Here is a 6349-nt window from a genome sequence, read left to right on the forward strand (position 1 = left end):
AAAAGGAAGATGAGAACAGCTTCTTCAGGAAGTAACATCTGTCTACCTCTCTCACTCATCTTCCAATCCCCCATTCTCCATTTCAATCACTCTGCAGTACTTCTAATTCTCTAAATGCATCCTGTCTTTTCACACCTCTGAACACACATACACTTGATCTTTTCCACACCAAATGCTTGCTTCTCAATCTTTCTCTAGCTGGTACTTACTTGTTCAAAATTCAGCTCAAGAATCACCTCCTTCTCGAAGTTTTCTACTGACTCCACTTCCCCCTACTAGAACTCATTCTCTTTGGGTCTTATTCTAATACATAACACTAGTATGAATTCTAGCATGATTTTTTTTTTTCAAGAAGTGAAGCTTTTGTTCATTGTTGCTGCAACTCTTACAGACATTAGTGTCCAGTTAAATAAAGGAAGATAGCAAGTTAAAGACATCACAACCTCAAAACAGAGGGTGGCAGCCACGGCACAGCGAGGGGTGGGAGGGCCATGGCTGTGACTGGGCTGCTCAAGGGAATACATTCAGTGGGTGTGTGGTGTCGACATTCCAGGCTCTCCTGTATATATATCTTATTTATATATTTATTTATATTTATATAGAGAGATCATTGAGTTCTGTGTAAACAAAGAATCAAAACAAGCCTTTCTATCTTCAATGTTAAACTGAGCTCATGAGTGTCATAAAAGAATGAAATATGATGTTTTTCAAAAGTAATGTGATTTGTAGTCAGACAGCCTGTTTTCAAGTCCACGCTCTTCTACTTAGTAGCTGTGAGCTCAACCAAGTCATTTAATCCCTTACCTTTAGTTTCCTCATCTGTTAAAAAGTAAATGATAATGGTAAGAAATAAGTTGTAGAAAGAAAGTCAGACCAGATACAGCATAAGAACATATTTCCGTAACTATAAAATGCTATGAAAATATTTATCCCACTAGACTGAGAGCTCTGTGGGACCAGAGACTATGTATTGCCATCTTCCTTACATATCTTTCTAAGATTTTTCTCTCTTCACAGTCATGTCTGTCATCATACTGAATGGGTATAGAGTTTGCATTTGAATATACATGTTTTGAACAGATAGTGTGAAAAACTCATTTTGTTTTAAAATTTATATAAAATATCTTACAAAATAATTAGCACAAAAGCTTAAAAGTTGCACTTAGCAAATTAATTACACTCCTGGAGAGAAAAGAGAGTAAGAGAGAAGGAAATAATAGAATGAAATATGGTCTACTTCAAGGTATATTTGATGGCTTTTTGGAGCTGGCACAAATCTAAGGAAACAGCAGTGTCCCGGCCCGCGGGACGTTCAATGGAGGCTCCGAGTCCTGTGAGGGAGGAATGGTATGGGACAAGGGACACGAGGAATGACAGCAAGACAGGTTTCTGATCAAGCTGCAAAACTTTATTGAAGAGGCAGGGTATATATGCCCTGGAGGGAGAGGGGGTGGCTATTAAGGACAGGCTAATAAGTCTGGGATTGGTGATTGCTGTTGCTAGGGTGGATGGCAGATGTGGGGTTAGCATTTTAGGCGCGAACTAGCACTTTTGGTGCGAACTACTTCCGTAAAGAAGGCTGAGGGTAACTGAAGCTATTGTTGTATCAGCCCTGGCGGCCATGTTGCACATCTCCGGCATAGCTGAAGGTGGGCTTCATGCATGCTACCTTAATCGCCCTCTACACAGCAGTTTGAACTTGAGGATCCTCTTCTCAAAGCCTGCCCTAGGCAAAGTTGAGAAGTAAGCAGTTGGGCTTTTTCACTTCCCCCACAAAACTCTGCAGTAACTTCCATCACCTGGTATACTCTCCCCTAATACAGAGGTTATTAAGAGTCTTGCTTGCATGTGCCTTCCCAGATCAGGCATTCCTAAAAATTTTGCGTTATCTCTGACTGTGGCTCATACCCTCTCCGCTATGTTTTGTGTTTCAGTCTCTACACTATTTTTTCAAATTATTATTTAATATCTACATTATTTTTAGCAAGTTTGGGGAGTAAAAACATTTGTTGAAAACAAATTAGGCAGTAGATTTTAGGAAATCCAAGAAGAAAAAGATAACCTTCTAGACAAATTATTATATATGGTCTAATAAGTGTATTAAAAGACACATAGGCAAAGCATTGTGAAAGCCCTAAGGAGTCTTGGAGGGTGAGTACAAGTTTGTCAGATGAAGTTGTAGTGGGGATGAAGGGACAGAAAATATGCATTCCAGGCAGGGAAAACTACATCAAAATACTAGTGACATGGAAGGACGTAGAGATTTTAGAAGATAGTTGCAAAATCAATATTGATAAAATGTAGGAAAATTAGTCTGATAGTCTACACTCTTCCTCTCTAAGGAGAGTTTTGTTTTAAAAGCTTCTGAGCTCAAGTAAGGGTCTCTACAGTGGTGAAAGATCAGTCTGTATGAGGGAGTGCAATGGTGAATTCTAGACTATGTGTATGGGGCATATTTTTGGTGAAGGGGAATCTGTAACATAGCTAACTGTTTAAGCCTATCCTCCACCTAGTCTTCCACACCACCACCTGTAGCCTGTAATGTGTCTCTCCCTCTGTAAGTCTATTCTAGCATCTCAGTCAACCTTACATTTTAGCTGGTTGAACACATGCCTTTGTTTCCTACGTGCGTACTGTCTTATTCATCTTTGTCCTCTCCACTGTACCTAACACAACTTTATAAATATGTACCAAATTGAACATGAGTAAATCTAACTCCAAATCATAATAGTCAACATAATTGTTGACATTTAACATAGCACTTACTAAGTGCTTTCTATTTATTAACTTACTCTTTTTAATGCCCAACGAGATGGATATTATGATCATTCTCATATTACAGTCGAATTAACTAAGACATAGGCAAATCTTCATCTTCTTTCCTGTGTAATACTTAATCACACTAAAATGCACTATTATCTCTATGTTTTCAATCTACTTTGTGATGTCAATTTATTTGGAAAAAAAAAGGATGTTGTTTTTCAAATGTGTGAAACCATCCTGTTTATGTGGATATGTGTTGGTGTGTTTTACAACAAAAATGATCTTTAGTAAACACATTATATGACATGGTTCCCCGAAAGAAGGAAATAAATGCAAAGTTGTTTAAATCATGACCAGACATTGCAAATTCCTGTGTTTGTTCCAGGAACTCTGAACCATCTGTATCAAATAAACAGCCCTGGTTGTATCTGCAGACATGCAGCAGGATGGAAAGTACCAAAATGTGCAATTAGCCGTGACCTGTATGCAAAGTTTCTTGGTGTCAGGGATGCAAGAATTTCAGGGCAGATGCTTCTGAGAGTCTTCCTAAAACCATAGGTTCTCACCTCTTCTGTGATGTGTATTTCTATGGCATCCTCTTTGCTTTATGCAAAACGTATCAATGTAGTATAATTTCATTGATGCAAACCCTCTGCTTACATAGTTTGGTCATTCAGCATTCAGACTGATGTTTAATCTATCACAGAAAAGAGATTGATAAGCATACTGGCAGGTTACAATTACATAGATATTTTTCAAACTGTGAGGAAAAACAAATATTTCAATCCTAAATGTACATATTTACATGCAATGCTTGTAATAATTATAATTTACCCTGGTTTATCTATTAACACAATTTCTTTTACAGAGTAAATGTAGTTTCTTTTCTATCAGGTCATATTGTTTTAGACATTTTGATTCATTGTCCTATAAATTTTTAATTAAAATATACTAAATTCAATAATTAGATTTTTTTTCTCAATTATATGAACAGATGGGACTTTGCTTTCTGTGCAACTTTATGTACAGTTGGTGAATTCATCATTATCCTACTTAAGGTCAAGTAATATCTATATATTCTCTCAGTTATGATATTAAGCTCCTGCTGGGTAAGTTCAGCCTGCTGTATTCAACTTTTAAAACCATCTGAGGAATTTCCAGATAAGTCTTGTGTTTCTCTTAGGTATAGATCTAATTTCTGGGACACTACTGAGAAGCAGTAGAGTAAGTGTAGACATTAAGCTTGATGAGAATCTATGCAAATTTGGTCATTCAAATAGAATTATATGGGACAGTTGATTTGCTCGATGGTTTAGAAGCTCCTCAAAAGTTAACCATAACATTCTTACCTTTAAGTCTTCCAATGTGAAAAAACCAAGGCAAAAGAAACAACTCATCCACAGATGGATTAAAGAAACACGGTGGAATGGGCCTTGGCATCCTCTAGTACAAGGCAATGGGGACTCTTTATGAAATGTCCCTAACTGGCAGCCAGCCATTGTTTTACTACTTTGTTTAACTACAGTCAATGAAGGGGAACTCGTTGCTTCCTGAGGTGGTCAATTCCATTTGAAAAGCTCTAATTGTGAGAGTGTTCGTTATATTACAATACAGCTTACTGTAAATTTGAGGACAGAGAAAATGCTTTGAACTCCATTTCCACACTGCAGCTATTAAAGTAATAAAGATACCTATCCTTTAGCACAAAGTTACACAATTGATAACTGCAAAATATCTAACACAGGCAAGAAATCAATAAATAATAAAAGAACCAAGGAAACCATGCCTAGACAACAGAAAATTACAACCTACACTAAGAAAAACAAAGTTATGGCCCAGTCAAAGGAACAAACGTACACTTCAACTGAGATACAGGAATTTAAACAACTAATGCTAAATCAATTCAAAAAGTTTAGAGAAGATATTGCAAAAGAGATAGAGGCTGTAAAGGAAGCACTGGACATGTATACGGCAGAAATCAAAAGTTCAAAAAAACAACTAGTAGAATCTATGGAAATGAAAGACACAACACAAGAGATGAAAGACACAATGGAAACATACAACAGCAGATCTCAAGAGGCAGAAGAAAACATTCAGGAACTGGAGAACAAAACACCTGAAGGCCTACACACAAAGGAGCAGATGGAGAAAAGAATGAAAAAATATGAGCGACGTCTCCGGGAACTCAAGGATGAAACAAAGTACAATAATGTACGCATCATTGGTGTCCCAGAAGGAGAAGAGAAGGGAAAGGGGGCAGAAGCAATAATAGAGGAAATAATTAATGAATATTTCCCATCTCTTATGAAAGACATAAAATTACAGATCCAAGAAGTGCAGCGTACTCCAAACAGAAGAGATATGAACAGGCCTACACCAAGACACTTAATAATCAGATTATCAAATGTCAAAGACAAAGAGAGAATCCTGAAAGCAGCAAGAGAAAAGCGATCCATTACATACAAAGGAAGCTTAATAAGACTATGTGCGGATCTCTCAGCAGAAACCATGGAGGCAAGAATCCTATATCCAGCAAAGCTGTCCTTCAAATATGAGGGAGAGCTCAAAATATTTTCTGACAAACAGACAATGAGAGACTTTGTGAACAAGACACCTGCCCTACAGGAAATACTAAAGGGAGCACTACAGGGTGATAGAAGACAGGAGTGTGTGGTTTGGAACACAATTTTGGGAGATGGTAGCACAACAATGTAAGTACACTGAACAAAGGTAACTATGAATACAGTTGAGAGAGGAAGGTGGGGAGCATGTGAGACACCACAAGAAAGGAGGAAAGATAAAGACTGGGACTGTGTAACTTGGTGAAATCTAGAGTATTCAACAATTGTGATAAAATGTACAAATATGTTCTTTTACGAGAACAAGCAAATGTCAACCTTGCAAGGTGTTGAAAATGGGGAGGCATTGGGGGAGGGATGCAATCAGCATAAACTAGAGATTGTAACTAATAGAATCATTGTATTATGCTTCCTTTAATGTAACAAAGGTGATATACCAAGGTAAATGCAGATAAGAGGGTGGGATAGGGGAGGCATGTTAGACACTTGACATTGGTGGTATTGTCTGATTCTTTATTCTACTTTGATTTAAGGTTATTTTTCCTTTTGCTGCTTCCTAGATGTCATTTTTTTTTCCTCTTTCTTTTGCCTCTCTACCTTCTTTGACTCTCCCTCCTGCCTTGTGGAAGAAATGTAGATGCCCTTATATAGACAGTGGTGAAGGTGGTGAACACATAAATGTATGACCATGCAGAGAACCATCGGTTATTTACTTGGGATGGAATGTATGGTGAGTGAACAAAACCATATTAAAAAAAAAAAAATGGGTTGATGACAAAACCTCGAGGGCAATATACTGAGTGAAATAAGCCAGACACATAAGGACAACTATTGCAGGGTCCCACTGATAGAACTAATTATAATATGTAAACTCATAGACATGAAATACAAGGTACCAAGATACAGGACGAGGCTTAAGAATGGGGAGTGGTTGCTTAGTATTAGCAGAATGTTCAATTAGGAAGAACTTAAATGTTTGGAAATGAACAGGGGTGTTGGTAGCAAGA

The sequence above is a fragment of the Choloepus didactylus genome, chromosome 8, assembly GCF_015220235.1.
Source record: "Choloepus didactylus isolate mChoDid1 chromosome 8, mChoDid1.pri, whole genome shotgun sequence".
NCBI classification, from domain to species: Eukaryota; Metazoa; Chordata; class Mammalia; order Pilosa; family Megalonychidae; genus Choloepus; species Choloepus didactylus.